This window comes from Vombatus ursinus, unplaced genomic scaffold (genome assembly GCF_900497805.2).
Source record: "Vombatus ursinus unplaced genomic scaffold, bare-nosed wombat genome assembly UNPS02001419.1, whole genome shotgun sequence".
NCBI lineage: Eukaryota > Metazoa > Chordata > Mammalia > Diprotodontia > Vombatidae > Vombatus > Vombatus ursinus.
The window spans coordinates 24,517,606-24,538,134 of record NW_020941197.1 but is presented as its reverse complement, the minus strand read 5'-3'; the positions used below and the strand labels follow the sequence as shown (position 1 = coordinate 24,538,134).

The window sequence follows — 20,529 nt, the reverse complement described above, 5'->3', positions numbered from 1 at the left end:
TCTTGGTAAAGATGGAGACATATGGGCTATCAGTGGTGTCGATATTTCCCAATTACATTCTAGTCTTAGTTTAATCGTAATCTTTAATTTAAATTTGGGCCATGCTGAGGAGTTTGGGGAGCCGAGGGCCATGAGTTTGACACTTTTGAATTGATAGGACAATTAAGTGAATTCAGAACTCATTGAACAGTAGAACATGAAGATTACAATGTGGGCCTAGAAGGAAATCTCTCCTGAAATGTAACAGCCCTAGGTTCTGTATTTGGCCTTATGCTATTTAACAGTTTTATCAGCGCCTTGGCAAAAGGTCTACATGAACTGCCTTTCATATTTACATATGACAAAGAGCTTGAAGTGGCAGCTAACGTGCTAGGTGATAGAGTCAGAATCCAAAAAGATCTCAACAGGGTAGAATGTTGGGTTGAATAAAATATTTAAATTACAAAATTTAATAAGGATAATATTACATCTTATACTTGAGTTTGAAAAATAAATTTCACACATTTGAAATGGGGGAGGTATGGCTAGACCTCCCAGTTCATCTGAAAAGTATTAGAAATTTTAGTGAACTTCAAGCTTAATATGTTTCAGCCCAGAAAGCTAACTCAGTGTTGGGATCCATTAATAGAAATATGGTGTCCAGGTCAAAGAAAGTGACAGTACTGCTTACTGCAATCTGCCCTGATCAGACCACATCTAGATTATTGTGTCCTGTTCTGGGGATTATATTTTAGGAAGGAAATTGATAAACTGGATAATGTCCAAGGAGGGGCAGCTAGGATGGTAAAGTGTTTCAAGATCATGCCATCTGAGAATCCATTGGAAGTGGGGATGTTTAATCCAGTTTAGAGAAGACCTATGATGGGGGGTGGGTGGGAGGTAGCAGGTGGAACAAAACATGAAAGTTTACTTTCAAAGCCATTTATGTGGAAAAGGTCTTAGAGTCATTCTTCTTGATCTAGGAACATTACTAGGAGCAATGGCTGGAAATTGCAAGAGGAAAACTAAGGTTCAATGTAAAGGGGCAGGACAGGGGGGTGGAAACCTTTCTAAAAATTAAAACTACCCAAAGTGGATTAGGCTGTTTTAGGGTATTGTGAGGTAACATCCACTTGGAAGTCTTCAAGCAAACACTTGATGACCACTTCCTAGGTATGTTGTAAAAGGGATTCTTGCTTAGCTATAGTTTATTTAATGATAATCATCTAGTGATGGTCTCTGATATCTTTTCTGTTTCTGAGATTTGAGGATTCTGTTAAATGAGTCACATACTTCCAGATCAACTCATGTCACTCATTCTATGCTCCAAATTCTTCGTCCAGTGTCATCTCCCAGCAAGAAAGACCAGTGGATGGTGGAAACACTATGCCATGCTTTTGATTATGACAACTCTACTGTGTTTAAAATGTACCTAAGCAAATATTATGCACATTGTGAATAATTAATATGGCAGTCTCAGTCCTTTGATACTACTATACCATCATCTGTTCATATGATTTAGTTTGGTTCCTACCCATGTTTCCTAGATGACCTGTCCCCATTTTCTGCTATGGTAACACATCAGGGAGGATGCCCCCCAGATGGTCTAAAGATCCCATGAGAGTTATTACTTCCTGTAATCTTTTATGTCAGATTTCAGGTCCTTCCTGTTGCCATGTTGACACATGAAAGAATTTCCAAAAGGTCTTTGATTATTTTCCTCTAAATATTTACTCAAATAAGTGTGTATTAGTTGTCCGAGGAGGGTATTTATCTGCCTAAGGCATGGTGGAAATTTGAGTAGCTCTGGTCCATTGGAGGCAAATAATTAGGCTCTCACTGGAAAACCTTTTCTTGAATAGGGAGGAGCTTACTCAAAACAAATATTGCATCCTAAGAAACAAGCACTTAACCTAGGGAGACACTACTTATTTGCTCTGAAAATTGTGAGGGTTTTTTTTTAATGTGCCTTGTTTGTGGGTTGTTTTTTAGATGAACTATATTAAAAGTTTACATAGAAGTTTCTTTAAAAAATAACTTTATTACTTAATCATAGATAAACTCTCAAGTCATTCTTTTTTTGCAAGTCTAATAGTGTACTTACAGGGCTAAGTAGGTATGTTATCTAATTATCAATAATTAGCATTATCAATAATAATTTATATAGCATATTTATATAGCATCTTGATATTTGCCTTCCTTCTCATATCTCTTTGAGATAACTAGTAAAAGTACTATTATACCTGTTTCACAAGTGAGGCAATGAAAGCACAGACACCTAAGTTGTTTATGATCAGTGAACCTCATGTTTGAGCTAAGACTTCAGCCTCATGTTTTCTTAGTCCAGTTTTTCAGAGGCTAGAATTAATTGGTGGTGCTGAAAGATGTGCTTTCAAGGGCAAGGACCTTATTATGTGTCTAAGGATCACGTTAGATAGTGCTGTAGTACCTATCTTTGTATCTGCAGCCCATGTACAGATGTCTGCTAAGGGCAGAGGATAATCCTGATCCACAAATAACTTGAAACTAGGGATAATGTGGTAAGTGAAAAAGAGAGAAATCCTGGCAAAGTGTTTTGAGAAATCTGAGGAAGGAAAGATGGGGAAGGGTGAAGATTGGGGAGGTGGCTTCTCAGTTGGACCTTAATAGAAAGGAGAGATTACAGTGGTTGAGGATGGGGGAGGCCATAGTGTAAGAGATTATGTTAGCAAATGCATGGGGTAGATAGAATGGAAATAGAAGTTGCACACATAGTGTAGATATTCTTGGCTGTTGAGTATACTGGGCTCCTAGACTGCAGTATAGTTGGATGTAAAAAGTCCTTACAGTTTCTCAGCTGCCATTTGTGTGCTCTTCAGCTTAGGCAATCATTTTAATGGATACTCTCTTTCACAATCTTCTGCTGATAGGAGTCACAATGTGGGTTCTTTTCTCACAGGGTTCCTCTTTCATCCCTACCTTACAGCATAATGATGTAGAGCAAAGAACAAGGGATTTGGAATCCAAAGACCTGTGTTTGACTTCTGGTCAAAGTGCCGACTGTCTTTGTGACCTTAGACAAATCACTTGACTACTTCATCAATAAAATGAGAATAATAATACTTGCACCAGCTATCTTACAAGATGGTTGTGAGGCATACACTTTGTAAACCTTAAAATATAAAATAAACATGTTATTGATACTATTATCATCATCATCATTATGGCAGAAAAGGCTACGATAGTTTTTCTGTACTGAAGGTAGAAAATTCCTTGTGACTGGTTCCTCTCCAAACAAAAGGAAATAATTTTCTGTTTTATTCTTAAAGAAAAGTGATTCCTATCCCAGCTATTTCTAGCAGTTAATCAATTATTAATCAAATATTTGAGTAATGATTCCAGGCAAACGTGAAAACTCTCCAGCTATCATTCTTGTCCTTGATGTGCTTCCTTGTTTTTGTTCACATCAATCCCTATTCCTGGTTTGGACAACCTTGTCCCTTTTGACTCATGTTGAAATCTGTTTCTTCCTCTCTTTCTCCCTTCCTTTAAGACACAACTCTGGTGCTATCTCCTATATGTAACCTCCCCTAACATGCTTAAGTGATCACATTCTCCCTTTGTTACCATTAGGGGTGTGTGTGTGTGTGTGTGTCTGTGTCTGTGTGTGTGTCTGTGTGTGTCTGTGTGTGTAATACCCCTCTAAGAGATTGTAAGCTCCTCCCCTATGCCATTCTAATTTTAGTGTTATGTGGTACTGGAGCAAACAGAAGCTCAGGCTCCTTCAGGGCAAGGTCCATGACATTTTATTCCTGGTACCTGGCATACTACCTTGCAAATACTAAGTGCTTAACAAATATTTGTAAATTGAATTGAGGGCCTACTATGTGTCAGGCACCATGCTGAACTCCATGTATATTTGCAAAAGGAATTTGAGACATAGTTCCTACCTCAAAGAGCATACAGTATGTAATTGGGGAGACAAGATGCATAACAAAGAAACAGTACAAAATATTAAGATTATATAATCAATAATAAATTTTATGGTACCAACTATAGGTGCCTCAGAAGTTCAGAAAGAGTAATAGAGTGGTCAGGGTCCACTTCATAGAGAAAGTAGGATTTTAACTGGGCTTGAGGAGACAAGTGGGTTTTAGATGAACCAAGAAGAAGAGAGTAGGAGTTATGAATAAGCAAAAGCTTGGAAATAATAATGTATGTGGTGTGTTTAGGAGATGGTGAAGAGCAAATGGACTTATTCTGAGGTAGGGGGACATAAAGCAGTAGAGATAAGCAATAGGTATTCAGGAGGAATGCAAAGACAAAAAGGGAAAGTCCCCAAATGAGCAGCAGTAATTCTGAAAAATTAACCCAAACTCGATTGTAAGATTCTAGCGAAGAAAGAAAATGAATACCTGAAATGGACATGGAAATAAATTTTAAAAAATTAGTTGGCTTCCAACTAACCAAGATTCAAAAACATTTGGGATGTAGTCTGTCATTTTCCCCACCTGCTGGTGACAGTAATCTATGTCACAACCGTATGAAAAATGTTAGTGACAAAATGAACTCGGTACATCTCCAAACAGAGCATTCTATCCCTGACCATTTTAAATTGCTGCTGTACAAAATCTGGTGCCCCTTCTTGGTAGCATCTTTACCCTCAGTTTGAAGTTTATTGAACAATTCTTTTACTGTGTAATATAAAATCCAAGTGCAAACTATGTTTAGGTACGCTAGTCTCATAACTTGATGAAGCTGAATATATTAATATGGTTCTTAATGATTAAGACCCCTGACAGTCCAGCATACTCATTCTTTCACTCCGAACCATTGAGACCACCAAGTATTTTCTTTTCAAATTCACTCTTGGTTCTAGATTGAAAATTATTTCTTTGAAGCCACTTGGTCATAATGGTTCTAGCCACTCTTGGATTCCTCCCAGTGTCCTTTTATCAAGTTTTTCTTCCCCACGCTTTTTCTGTCAGCCTGAATTTTTCCTGATGACTAAAAGGGCTCTTTCCCACTTTCAAGCCCTTTCTGACTGATCTGCTGCTAGTAAGTTAATGTGCTCTTTTTGGAAATCACCAAAGTTTCTCCAGCCTGCATCAAATCATACTACTTTCTGATTCCAGTTCTCTCAACAGGTACATTTTCTGCTTTGTCTCCTTTCCCCATTTTCCCCAGGTTATAAGCCTTTATGGATGGAAGGAAAGAAAAATAGATATAACTTTCATTTCCCAGTCTCGTTGTCTACCTGCCTGTCAGTCCCTTCTGACATTAACATTCTTAGAACCTACATTTACATACACATGAGGTCATCTTTCAATCTACAATAAAAGGAGGCCATATTGATACAATCCAAAATAAATTGAGATAGGGAACCATGTGTTTACAATCTAACAGAAAGCATTCTCTCTCAGCTATGCTGTTTTCATTTGTTTTTAATTTCTAAATATTTCTTCAAGTAAAATGTGATAGTCTAATAATAACATTTTGAGTAATTGAAACAGATAAAAATGAAGCACAGGGCATAGTCAGTATGTCAATGTATAATCACTTGCAGCATTTTATTAATAAATATAAAATAATAATGATATAGTGTATTAAGCAGCCATCTCAAGAAGAGAATCTGGGCTGCTCTCGGTAAGAATGAATAAACATAACAACTTACTTGGCTCTGTACCCAGATTGCCCAAAAAAAGAAACCCAGTTGGGTGCCAAAAAGAGTGAACCAGATAAAGTTTGATGGGCTCAAAATATTCACACATTTTAGCTTGCCCCTTTTCTGACAAAACTTTATAAATGAAGAGATAGTCATCTTAAAAATCTGAATCCTCTGGTCTAGCTAATATATTGTGTAGTACTTATGTTGTTAGAGGATCTGAAAAACAACTTACCTTAGGTCCCTGAAATTAACATTTGTAAAATAGGCTAAAAAAGAAGGATTTTAGTGTTTTATATGTCACACATGCACAAATGTACACAGACCAACCAAGAATACTTTATTAAATAAACCATATTAAAAGTTTACATGGAAGTTTTTTTTAAAATAACTTTTATTACTTACTTCATCATGGATGAACTCTCAAGGCATTCTTTTCTCTCGAAGTCTTCTTCTTCAAGCACTTGCATGCCTAGGTGAGTATGTTATCATTTTGTAACTATGCTAATAGCAGCTCATATTTATGTAGCATCTTAAGGTTCTCCTTCCTCCTCACATCTCTTTGAAAAAGTTGTTGTTTTTCAGTCATTTCAATCGTGTCCAACTCTTCATGACTCCATTTGGGGTTTTCTTGGCAAAGATACTGGAGTGGTTTGCCATTTCCTTCTCCAGCTCATTTTACAGATGAGGAAACTGAGGCAAACAGGGTTAAGTGACATGTTCAGGGTCACACAGCTAGTAAGTGTCTGAGGCTAGATTTGAACTCATGACAATGAATCTTCCTAACTCCAGGTCTGATACTCTATCCACTGTGCCACCTAGTTATCCCTTTTGAGATAAGTCGTGCTGGTATTGTTATACCCATTTTACGCATGAGGCAGTGGAAGCACCACAAAGCAGTGAACTGACTTGCTCGGGGTCAGGGAAGCTTATGTTTGAGCCAAGATTGCAACCTTAAGTTTTCTAAGACCAGTACAGTGCACCATATTGCAGAGGCTAGAATCAGTGGTACTAAAGGATGTATTTATAAGGTCAAGGACCTTTCTATGAGTCTGAGAGATCACAACTACAGTCCATTCTTAATTAAGAATAACCACATTGCTACAGCTACCTTACTCTTCCTACTTCCATGTGTAGGGGGCTTTTACTGATGATTTGAGAGGGGGTAATGGACATAAGAAGTTCCATGTCTCTGGACATATGAGTGTAAAGCAGAACCCTGAGAAAGGGACAAGCAATAGAGAAAACCCTTGGTAGCAACTGTAAATAAAGGGTAATTTCATGTTGTTAGACCTAATAATTCATCATCATCATCATATTAATCATAACAAATATATTAATCAAAAGCATACTTTTATATTGCTTACATATAATAAGGCTTACAAGATATTTCCCTCACACAAACGTGTAAGTTATGTACTATAATGATGATGATTCCTATTTTACAAATGGAAAAGTATGGTATGACTGATAGAGACTGGCTTTGGAGCAAATAAGAGCTGTGTTCTAGTACCATCTCTAACAAGTAATGGCTTTGTAATACTTGGCAAACCACCTTTCAGTTCTTTACGCAGTGCTGTAAAACAACTAAGGTTGCCGACCTTCATTTGATATGGAGGAGTTTCCTCACACAGGTATTCTTTATGTCAAAGAAATCACAAGTTCAGTTCTTATTCTTATCTTTTTGCCAATGGAAAAATCCAGGCTTTGATGGGTTAAGTCACTTGCCAAAGTTAGGCCACATAGCTAATAAGTTCTGGGATCAAGAGTAGAGCCCAGGCCTTCTTAATTGTGAGTCCAGTGCTCAAACCACTACACTCTGTAAACTCCTTTGATACCTATTAATCCATGTATTTGTGTTGACTTACCGATATGCTAGGTGACAAGTGGATAGAGTACTGGGCTTGAAGTCAGGAATTCTCATTTTCCTGAGTTCAAATCTGGCCTCAGACACTTAATAACTGTGTGACCCTGGGCAAGTCACTTAACTCTGTTTACCTTAGTTCATCATCTGTACAATAAGCTAGAGAAAGAAATGGAAAACTACTCCAGTATCTTTGCCAAGAAAACCCCAAATGAGGTCACAAACAATCAGACACGACTGAAACAACTGAACAACAACAATCAATGTCCTTGAAGTCAAAGTGTTTTTTTCATTTAACTCTTTATGAACATTTCTATCTGAAGGCCTTCCATGAACCAGCAAATTGAAGTACAAAGTGTTAAATGTCCCCGTCTTAGTCAATGCATTTGCACATTGAAGTAATTATGATGCATTTAAAAGCATTCTGTTTGCAATGCTTTGTTCTCCATTTCCTACAAATCAAATTACCAAGGGGTCGATTTGATTTTGACATCATTTTGAAAATATTTTCTTTTTCTTTTTTTAATTTCCTTGGTATTAAATTTTTACAAAGTTCAGAAAACAACCAACTGTGACTAAATTCATAAAGCAAAACAAAAAGTCCAAAGTAAAAGAAAATGAGAAACAGGATAGGGCAACATACAGTAGAACAATGTAAATCATACCTCACAATATAGTTGTAATAACACACCTTATCCATGTCTGATCCATTAATAACAAATGCTTATTCAGATAACAAATGCCTTATTCTTTTACTTTGATTGAGAGCCCCAAATTCAAGTTATTCCTCTTCATCCAAATGAATGTGAAAAGAAAGCCAGATCTGCTGAGAGAAATCCCAACCATCTCCTGTTTTCATTAAACTGTATCTTTTGAAATAAATGAATGTGGAGAAAGAATGTGAGCTTTTATTTTTTTCCTGCTTGCTAACAAGACATAAAGGCAAAGGATTGGTGTTGATTTTTTAACTCTTTTAGAAACTTCCTAGGTCATGTTGGAACAAGTTTGGTTGATATTTCTTGAGATAGAAAGTGGATTTAGAAGGAAAAGAAATTTAGAATTCTTGAAAAATACAGAATATTAACCATGACTAAGAATATGAGATTTATTTTCCCCAGTGACTGATTGTTAATAGACCCCATGCCTAACACAGTGCCAGTCTCGTAGGAGTAGGCATTTAATAAAGTCTTGTTGACTGCATGACTGACCTGGATTGTAACTACTCTATCTTGCTCCTAAAAAAAGCACTTAGCAGCTTGATTCCTTGGATTCCTCACCTTTAAAGTTGGAGAGAGAGAGAGAGAGAAGGAATAAACATTTATAATAGTGCCTACTATGTGCCAGACACATTTTTTACAACTATTATTTCATTTGTTTCTCACAACAGTCCAGAGAGGTGTATCCTAATATTATCCCCACTTTACAGTTTAAGAAACTCAAAATGAGGGTAAAGAATGCCAAATAAAATGCCTGGTTCTTCTTTTGAAAACCTTCCAGTACCAACATTATGATGGGAACCCCTAGACAGTGTCTTCAAATAGTTTTCTGTGGGCAGTGTATGTTTTTTAACTGAAACTTGCCTGATATTTTGAGATCCTTGGTTGACATGTTTCATTAATATAATTCCCCTGACTGAACAGCTTTAAATTCAAAAGTAGTACTACATCTCTGTTTTACATTGAATAATAGAGTTCCCCCTCCCCCACCATGTATTTTATCTGTATTTCACATTTGAGATGAGGGTGAGAAATATGTTTTTGGATGAAGGTAGAGGAAAGGAAACAAAATAGATAACAGAGCATTTTTATTATTATTTTGGTCTAGACCTGTGATTTCATCAGTTAGGGAGTTCCCAGTGAGGAAACTCCTTCTACAAAAGCATGTGGGCACCTTCTCTCAAACTCATAGTCTAAGAGAGTTGCCTAGGGCACTGAGAAGTCAAGTAACTTACCTAAGGTCACACAGTTTGTGTCAGAAGCAGGACTTGAATCTAGATCTTCCTGATCCTGAGGCTGACTCCTTAACCACTATGTCACACTGCCTTACACAAGCATTTATATTGCACAAAACCACAAAACTGTAAGCTCAGGAAGAGACATAGAAGGAGAAGAGCCTATAAATCTCTTACTATAAACCTTGCAAAATGAGAAATAGCCTTGCATTATGACTTGATATATATGTACATATATATGATTTTTTTAAAAACTCCTTTATTTAGAGCCTTACTTACATTCCCTTAACTAAATTTAACCTCACCTACCTGAAATTCCATGATTTTAAAGATACATCCCTTTGAATTAAGACATTAAGTTGATACCCCTCAGCAGTGATGATGATGGTGATAGCCCACATTTTAAAGATTTACAAAACATTTTCCTCATAACACCATTGTAAAGTTGACAGTACTGCTGTTATTATCCCCATTTCAGATGGGGAACCTGAGGTACAGAGAAGTGGATTTCCCAGGACACTAGCTATGAGTGCCATAGGGTGAGAAGGGAACGAATAAGCTAGATGAAAGGTAACCATAGAGAATGGTAACCAAAATGGTAAATGACTTTAAGTATGTGTCATATGAGAATTGGTTGAAGGAAGTAGGAATGAATAGCCTCCAGAAGAGAATACTTGAGAAGTTGGGGCAAGAGAGCTATCTTCAGTTATTTAAAGGGTTGCCAAGTGGGAAACAGATTAGACTTTGACTGGGGAGGGGCTGCAAAGTGAAAAACAAAGAGCAAGGGGAAGAAGTTTCAAAGAGTAAAATTTAGGCATGATTCCAGGAAAAACCTTCCTAGTAATTCACAATATCAAAAAGTCAAATAAGCTCTCTGAGAAGGCAATAGATTCCCCCTCACTGAAGTCCTTCAAACAGGATTGACGACTCTTTGTCAGGCATGTTATAATGAATGATCCTTTTAGGTATGTGTTGGATTTCTACTGAGGTCTCTTCTGACTCTAAAATTTCATGGGGTTTTTTTGTTTTGTTTTGTTTTGTTTTTTTTTAAGGAAAGCATCAGAACTGGAATATAAACCAAGGTGTCTTAAAATCCAAATACTTCTGAGAATAACCATATTAAGGTGTTTTCCACCTTTAACACTAATGGAGCATTAGTTTATCTGGGAGCAGGGTCCCCAAAGAATGAGACTCAGGACAGGTCTGTATTAATCAGGAAAGTAGAGACATAGATCTGAATAGGAAATGCTGAGGTGAGGAACTTGTAGTAGTGTCTTTGGGGCATGCAGGGGGCAGTATGAAATCACTGGTGAGTATGGGATGGGGAAGAGATGAAAAGAACTGTGATGTGGAAAACAGTAATAATTTCAGTTTTATTTAATAAAGATGAAGGGAATAAGCATTTATTAAGTTCTGTGTGCCAACCACTTTGCTAAGCACCTTATACATTTTATGTTACCTTTGAGGTAGATGCTATTATTATCTCCATTTTAGAGATAAGGAAACTGAGACAGACAGAGGTCAAATGACTTGCCCAAGGTTGTACTGCTAGTAAGTGTGTGAGGCTGGATTTGACCTCAGGTCGTCTTATTATTTCTCATTTGTTATTCCTTCCTGTGAGTGAGAGGACCTAGTTTCAAATCCCACTTCTGATGCTTCCTACCTGTATGACCCTTAGCAAGCCATTTACCTCTCTCTTTGGGCCTCACCTGTAAAATGAGGGGGTTGACTAGATATTAAAACTGTGATCCAAATATTCTAATGATAAAGAGTTTTGCTTACGCTACTCTTATTCTGCTAATCATAAAACGATAGCACCATACATTTAAAGCTGTTAGAAAGCCATTGAGTCATGCTACATGACTTATTTCCACGGTTAAATAATGACCAGAATTCCTTGAACTGTGTTAAGACTCAGTAAAGGAGAATTAAAGCAAGTCATAGGCAAATATAGTTTCCATCTGCCCAAAGAATGAACAAATTATTTATGGGCTGCTGATGGTCAAGTAAACTGGCATACCTGGAATTTTTACAAATAAATTTCTATGTTTCATTGAATCTGTAGTGGTCTACTATAAATACCCAAATTAATTATAAAGGACATATGAAGAAAGACACTGTCTTTATCCAGAGAAAGAACTGATAAACAGAAGTATGTATAGAATAGTTTTACATACATATATCTATTTGTGTCTGATGGTAGCCATCTCGGGTCGGGGGGACTGGGGAGAGAAGGGAAAAAAAAGAAATTTACATGATAATTTTGTTGTATATTTGAATGGAATAGCAAATTGTGCATAGTAGATTTGCAGCTTCATGTACAATCATCTTTTTTATTGTACTAATGTTATGGAAATGCTTGTTTTATTCCATAAATTAAAAATAAAATAAAAAAATCTGTAGTGGATAATTTAGTTAAAGATTAACTATGCATATAAAATATTAGGTATTACATAATATTTATTATTATGATTAGTTCTAATATTTTATGCAATAATTTTCACATATGCCTACTAGTCATGTAGGCTATTCTCCTGAAAACATTTTCTTTAATTGGATATGTGGTTATAGCTTTCCAAGCTTAGCTTTTTGCATGGATGGAAGAATCTTTAGGACAGGCGTCAGTTTGCATCATATTTTTCCCCCTCTTTCCTAGAGCTGCCTCAGTGCTCTACAGAAAAAAGGGCATTTCACTGCTTATACAGTAGTGATGCCAACAGAAAGTGCTGCTAATCAATAGCTCATACATAACTTGACCTAGGGAGAACAAAGCATTGGTTAGGATACTAAGGTTATCTTTTAATTCTTTTGAGAATGCCATGACAAACAGGAATAGTGATTTGGGCTTAGCCTCTCCTTAGAAGGGTGACACCTTTAACAGCTCTGCACATGCTACAACCACCCTGCGGTGTCAAGTCTTGGGTCTGAGCCCAGTGCTGGTGTGGAGTTTGAACCCATGGCATCCTGGCCCAAAGCCAAGTGCTATCAATGGAACCCCACTGACACCTTTAGTTATTCTTCCTCGATTAGGATAGTAATTTACTTGTCTCTTTGATTTCAAGTGTCTGGTTTTGTTTCCAGATGCCTCCCAGCTCATCCGTATTCCAGTGGTTTCAAAAGGCTTTAACCTCACTGGTTCTTTCCTTTGTCAGCTCCATTTGGTGAACACAGGAAAAATACAGTGAGAATGGAGGGAGGCAACGAGGGAATGTTGTGTAATTTGGGGGACATGTAGTGATGGGCTGGCAACATGTAACGATTAAATGAAAGAAGCATTAATTTTCAGCATCTATATTACCCTATAGACGATTGGGGTGAGGTATAGGAAGTAACATGTAAGACAACACAGTGAAACCATGTCATTTAGATAGATTAATCTGTAAAAACTCTCCAACCAGCTGAAATCCCCAATCCCCTAAAATGGTGTTATAGTACTAAGACAAGGAGGGGAAAAGGAATAGAAATTTTACCCCAATGCCCATAAAATAGCAGCCCCTAGAACCTTAACCTGCAGCAAGTTTGGGAAAGGAATGCTGGGGTGTCATTTCCTATTAAAAGGACTCATATAGCACTACTTATTGATTTTACCATACTTTTTCCATAGGACACTATAGACATATAATTGCTAGAAATGCCCATCATTAGCACAACCATGAGTACAGGAATCATACTAGGGAAAAGATACACATTGATAGGATGCTGCAAGCAGGCATCAAATGGGGGAAATAGTCGTATGGTAACACGTGCAGCTCTAACTTCAGGCAAACACACACACAGCACCCTGTGTAGCCATTGCGCTGAGAAAATACACACAGCACCCTATGCAGCCATCACACATCAGGAAAATAACACACATGACACCCCTATGCAGCCATCACACCAGGCAAAAACACAGACATAAAATGCTAAGTCAATAGGAATACACAGCTCATAAAAGCCTACTGGAATAGATCACATCACAGCCAGGTACATCTGTTCTCAGCACTAACCATTATCATTAGCTTAAAATGCTTAAAATCACTGAGCATCCTCAGGTCTAGGGACAGATTATTCTAAGAAGAATCTGCTAAATAGATTTAGCAGTGCAGTGAAAGGGGACTTCTACTACATTAAAGTGATGCATTTTGCATCTCAAAGGCTGTCGACTGTATTTAGAGGAACAGTCTGATTGAAGAACAATGCTCTAGGATGGGGTAGCAATTTTTTCTAGCACTGTCTAAATCTGCCGACAATTTCTACTCCAACTTGAGTAAAGCATACAGCTTTGAACAGGCAGCTATCAGTTTGAGGGGATGATGACCAATGTAAGAGGAATCAAAACTAGCTTTTATCCTGTGTCACAAAGTAAGACACATCCTGTTTTAAACCGGAAATCTCAGATGGTGTGTCAAATGTAAGGGTGTCAGTGAGGTTAGACATCAAGCCATCCATTTTATATAAATAAGTAGAAACTGCAGTTCTTGCTTCACAGAGTTGTCTCAGGGAGGCCAATGAGGATAAAGAAACCACCAACCTCTTCTTATGCCAGCATTTTCTCTTTATCTCCCTGTCTCAGTCTGTGATGTTATCCTGTGTGACACTGGGGTTACCACATTGTGAGAGAAACTCAAGGTGGCCTTATGATGAGTGGTCCAAAAAAATTCTATAGAAAGGCTCCTGCTCTCACTTAATGTGCTTCAATTACAGTAGTGTTTTGCATTGCTACTGAGTGAGAGAAGCCCCAAACTGGCTTGTTAGAAATGATTTATACTAGAACTCTAGGAAAAAAGGATGTGTGTAGCTGATACTTTGAAAGGGGAGAGAGAAGGTAGAAGTGTCAGACCAAATGAATCTGATCTGAGCAGGTTTCTAAAAACAAAAAAAGTATCTGTTGTTGGTAATTACTGCTCTCATTTGGATGGAGTGAAGCAACAGAGAACTGAATCATTCTTTTTGCTTTGGGTAAAAGCAAATTTACAGGAGAGGCCAGGTGTTTCTTCTGTGCCCACACAACAGAACTAGGGAGACAAGTCATGTTGTTAAAAGAGAACTACGACTTCAGCTTGTGGTGTGTGTGTGTGTGTGTGTGTGTGTGTGTGTGTGTGTGTGTGTGTTTCCAAATTCAGCAGAAAGGATCTTGTTGGGGTGAGAAAAGCCTTTTCCATAAAACAATGCAGTAATGACATGAGGTAATTACATGGTTACTGAGATACACCGCATGCTATACCAAAGAAATTGCATGATACCTACATGGTAACTGTATAGTAACTCTCATTATCACCACCATATTATCTCCTGATACCTATATAATTAGTTTTGTCATCACAGCACACTGAATGTAGCCTGCTTCAGCTACTTTGGTAGAAAAATAAACTTTTTTGCAAGGGGGAGAGAAGCTAATGAAGAAAGTTGCCAAGAACAGATATTTTGTAATCTGTGCTAAATCTCTGCTGGAAAACATGAACACTAACGAAGCCGAGAAGACAGTAAAAGAAATTCGGGGCAAGGTGCCAGACGCCCAGACGGAAGGAGAATGTGGACCAAAAGATTGCGACAATCGGGTAATTATGGTTTATGAATTTCAGCTTTAATCTGTAGTTCAGTGAGTCCTGATTAAATATCTGTTAAACACAATTAAAGTTTGTTTTTGTATTTCACCGTCTTGATCAGAATAATTAGAGACTGCGTGTTTCATGTCAAAAGTAGCAAGAGGAATTTTAGTGAATGAACATCGTTTTTAAAAGCCATTTGTAGCACCAGCTGTTGGCATTATTTTATATTTTACTGTTATCAGCATAAAGATGGTCCTCTGGATGCTGAACAGTTTCCAGCAGGACAAGGATGTGAACACTGCTACTGTGGGGCTATGGTGGTGATGCTTAGACGATTAAGTGCTAATGTTGGTTTGAAGAAGGGGAAAGGGGTAACTATAGGTCAGGAACAGGACTATATTTTAGGGAATGGCAGAAAGGAAGCAGCATCTACATTAAGGTCATGTGTGCAAATAGCTGGCTGAGAGAGTTGTTGGAAGTGCAGATGTTCTGCCATACCTGAATGTGCAGTACAGATAACTTGGACCAGTTATGTACAAGGAATGATGGGAAGGAGGAAAAAGAACAGGCAGGATGACATATGTTGGGACTCTCTTGCAATGCCTCACCAGGAAATCTCACTCTTGTATCCCTAGAGTTGCTATAAGGTGGTAGAGGGACATACCCAATAAAACATTCTTTAGAATGGAGATTATGTCATAAATTCGCATAAGGGAGACACTAGAATCTGCCATGGGGGCAATTGAGACCAAGCGAAGGGGATGGCATGAGAATCCTGTGAGGAAGCTGCCATCTTATTTCCACAGAAAGACACCTGAAGAAAAGAGAGTGGGTTGTGAGTCGCCATTTATTTCCTTTAAAGGAACTGTTAACTAAAGTTTGTTTTTTGTGACTGTCTTAATTAATAATAGCTGACCTTTATGTAATACTTTACAAATATTGATACCTAGAGTAACCTTATGAGATAAGTGCTATTATTATTTTCATTTTGCAAGTGAGAAAACTGAGGCTTAGGCAGGTTAAGTGACTTGTCCATGGTTATACAACTGATAAATGTAGAAGATAGGACTCTAACCTGGCCTTTCCTGACACAGTCCTTTCATTGCCCCATGCCTGGAGTGATCTTACCTCTCCTCTCTGCCTCCTGGCTTCCCTACCTTCTTTGAAGTCATAGCTAAAATTTCATTTTCTGCAGGAAGTCTTTCCCAATCTCTTTTAATACTAGTGACTTCACTCTGTTAATTATTTCCTATTTATCATGCATATAGCTTGTTCGTGCATATTTGTTTGCTGGTTATCTCCCTTATTAGACTGTGAGCTCCTTGAGGGCAGGGACTGTGATTTGCCTTTCTTTGTATCCCTAGCATTTAGCACAGTGTCTGCCACATAGTAGGTGCTTTATAAATGTTTATTGACTGATCGACACCCTATTGCTTCTCTAATTATAGCAGAGACTACACGTTTCCAGGTTCATGTCAAAAAGAAGCAAAGGAAAGTAAAGTAATTGTTGATAAGTGTGGCAGATTCTATACATAAATAGCAGAATGTTCCAACAGAGTGCTGTTTGAAGTTTGGGTGCCCAAGATATTGTCATCCTCAAAGATTCACTAGGAATTGATTTCTTGAAAGTGTTTTCTATGAAATTTTTTTCTGGTATAGCAAGACCATGCCTATGTGAACTAATTATTCTAAAATCTCTTTTCCAAACTTGATTAAACCTTAATCTAATCCTTGTTGCTCCCTGTGAAATCTCTTGAGGTTGTATTGGCAGTGCACAAATTATGGAAGTTTGTATGTTAAGAAACAAAAGACAGACCAATAAGCTCATGGTCATATTGCCTTCAACCACCTACTTGCAACAGTCCCCGAATGACAAGTTGCTTTGGGACTAATTGCTTAGACCTACTTTGGGTCTTCTCTAACTTTGCTACCATTTCCCCCTGCCCTTTTCAGCTTCCTTTTGTGTGTTCTGTTCTTCTATTAGATTGTAAGCACCTTGAGGGCAGGGACTGTCTTTATTGTATTTTAATCCGTCAATCAGTAAACATTTATTAAACAGCTGTTGTGTGCCAGTCACTGTGCTAAACTCTGAGGGGTACAAAAAGATGCAAAACACAGGAGCTTACAATTAAATGGTTGAGACAACATGCAAACAAATATATATGAAGCAGGCTACATATGGGAAAAATAGAAAATAATTAACAGAGGGAAACTAGAATTAAGAGGAGTTGGGGAAATCTTCCAGTAAAAGGTGGGATTTTAGTTGGGATTTAGCAGAAGCCAGGGATGTCAGTAGGCAGAGCAGAGAAGAGAAAGTGTTCTGGGTATAGGGGACAGCCAGAGAAAATGATGCATGCTGAGAGATGGACTGCCTTGATTGTGGTACAGACGGAAGCCCAATGTCACTAAATCAAAGAGTACACATTAGGGAGTAAGGTATAAGAAGACTGGAGAAGTAGGAGGGGGAATAGGTCATGAAGGGCTTTGAATGACAGAGTATTTCGTATTTGACCCTGGAGGCAGTAGGGCGCCACTGACTGAATAGAAGATGGATTAGAGTGGGGAGTAACTTGAGGCAGGCAAACCCACCAGCAGGCTATTACAATTTTCCAGGCTAATGGTAATGAGTGCCTGCTCTAGAGTAGAGGAAGAGAGAAGGAGGCACATTCAAGAGATGTTGCAGAGGTAAAATTGGCATGCCATAGCACCACATTGGGTATGGGGCACGAGAGAGAGTGAAGAGGCCAGGATGACTCCTAGGTTGGAAGCCTGTGGGACTAGGAGGACAGTGTTGCCCTCTACAATAATAAAGAAGATAAAGGGGAAAGGGTTAGAGTGAGAGATAATAATAGATATAAAGATATGTAGATATAAATATATAATTTAATATAAATATAGATAGATATAAAGATTAAGATAATGTCCATTTTGGACATATTGAGTTTCAGATGTCTACTGGACATCCAATCTGAGATGTCTGAAAGGCAGTGGAGCTATGAGATTGGAGGTCAGCAGAGAGTTTGGGGCAGGAAAGGTAGATTTGAGAATCATCAGCATAAAGATGCCAATTAAACCCATGGGAGCTGATGAGATCACCAAGTCAAATAGTATAATGATCATTAGTAACTTTGGAGAGGGCAGTTTCAGTGGAATGTAAGGTTGGAAGCTAGGGGATAAGAAGAGAGGGAGAGGGGAGAAAATGAAGGCCTTTATTGTAGATGGCCTTTTCAAGAAGTTTAACTACAAAGGGCAGAAGAAATAAAGTATGATAGAGATGGAAAGATCAAGTGAGGTTTGTTTGTTTTTTTAATTTTTTGCCAGATTAGGGGAAATATGAGCATAGATAGGCAGTAGGAAATGTGCCAGTAGAGAGGAAGAGATTTAAAATAAGTGAAAGAGGGGTCAATCTGCTGGAGGAAACAGGATGGATTTGAACAGTAAGAGAGGTCAGCCTTGGATGGAGTAAGGGCACTTCATCTTGGGAGACAGAGGTAAAGAAGGAGAGAATAGCAGAAGGCATCTGAATGATAAGAGGGGAGAGGAGGGAGCTCACAGCAAATGGCCCCTTTTTTTTTGTAAAATATGAGGTTTAGCTGAGAAAGTAGGGGAGGGGGAGCCATGGGAGGATTGAAAAGAGAAGAAAAACTCTAGAAGAGCCCAGGTGGAGAATGGGATAGTGAGTTAATAAGGGAGATATAGTAAGATTACCTAGCAGCAGTGAGGACTGCATTTGTATACCCAACTCTTAACACAGTGCCTGGCACATAGCAGGTGCTTAGTGAATATTTATTGATTAATTGGTTGATTGATTGATCATTCAGTTGCCAAGTCTTGCCAATTTCACTTTCACAAAAATCTTTCACATTCATCCTCTTTTTTCTCCTCATACCATAACCACAGTAGAATTCAAGTCCTCATCACTTCTCACCCAGACTATCGCAATAGCCTTCTGATTGGTCTCCATACATCTCACCTCTACTGTCTTTAACCCATCCTTCCCACAATAGCTGAACTGATATTCCTAAAACACAGGTGTAATCATGTCACTCTTCTGCTCAAGAAGGTCCATTAACTTCTTACCTTTAGGATAAAAATATAAACTCCTCTAGATTTTAAAGCCCTTTGTATTCTGGCATCAGCATATTTTCCAGGCTGATTACATACTACACCCCCTCATGTATTCTGTATTTCAGCTGAACTGGTCTGCTTACTGTTCACTGTGCATGGTGTCATGTCCTCAGTGCCTGGCCCACAGTAGGCCCCTAATAAACACTTGTTGATGAACAAAGGAGTCTTCTCATAGGGAGTTCCCTATACTAATGAAATATAGATCCTGACAAATATTAGGAACATATTAGTGTTTGTGTGTATCTGTGTATGATAGTTTATTATACACATGCATATATATGTATGTACATGTATGTGAACAGAATAAAATATGGAAAACATCTATTGGGAGGTGCAGGAGAATACGGAATATTAATTAGCCATTAATTAGTTGTTCCAAAGAAATATTAGTTGATCACTCCTTGACCAGGAACAGATGCCAGTAAGTCAGTACTTGGTCTAAATCCATGATTTCATTATTCTCAAGGAGCCTCCAAACTTTCAGACATGCCATTTTGTCCACCACACAGAGTAAGAAAGATATTTGCAGCACTTTGGGGTCTATGTGTTGTTCACCCCTAAGAACATAAAATAGATGAGGACATGATGAATATGAAGTCAAATACAATGTTATAGAACCAACATGTTAGGCTATTGAATTTGTAATGAATGAGAGAAAATGCAAGCTAAACAAAAACACTTAATTGGTGTGTGTTTCAGTTGTTATTTTGAATAGGGTTGAGGTTGCCAGTATATAGAACTACTTGGGGAAACAATGCACAGAGAAATTCATGGGGATCGCCTCTGTTGCTGATATATTTGCGTACAGACAAATAACTCCAAGAGCGCATACTACCACTGAATTTCCACCAGCCATGAGTGTACTGGTACCACTCAATGAAAAGTAACAGGCTTATTAGCAATTTGCATGAAAATAAATATACCCCATTCATTATGAAGAGGAAACCTGGAAGATCTCACAAACTTTAGTCCTCCATCTCTGATCATTCATCCCAGTGGTTCTTAGGATGATCTGGTGGGTCTAGTGTGGTAGTTAAAAATTAGATTTTAACTATTGTATCATAGCATGTGAAATAATACAATCTGTCTTAGTCATTGGATGAGAAGACTATTATGTCTGTTTTCCTCTGTATATTAAAGAAAAAGATATTTTCACAAAGGAACATAGAAACACTTTATCAGAGCTGGCAAGCAGAAATTTTGATCCTAACTTAAAAATTATATGGCTTTTTTTTCTTTTTTCTATATATACTGGCCACCTGATCCCTGATTATCAAGTTTTTTGCTGCCTCTTCTTGCCTCCAGGGCTATAGTAGCATAGTTAAAATCATAAGAAAGCTCTTTTCATCAAATCCCCAAAAACAAACAGTGAATAATTGTTTTGTTTTGCTTTTCCATAGTTGTAGCCTTATAGTTGAATGCTCCCACTCCC

The 20,529-nt window shown here is 37.9% G+C and overlaps 1 long non-coding RNA gene across 2 annotated transcripts in view; it reads left to right on the top strand.

The window, feature by feature from the left end:
- The window catches only part of LOC114045815, a 617,680-nt gene that overhangs the window by 494,449 nt on the left and 102,702 nt on the right, over positions 1–20,529 (top strand). Inside the window, exon 7 of one of the 2 annotated variants that reach the window (XR_003569433.1) lies at positions 2,918–3,082. The exons of the other annotated variant lie outside the window; for it this stretch is intronic. This is a non-coding gene — a long non-coding RNA (uncharacterized LOC114045815). Of the gene's footprint in view, positions 1–2,917; positions 3,083–20,529 lie in introns of those variants that run through there. 2 annotated transcript variants of the gene reach the window in all.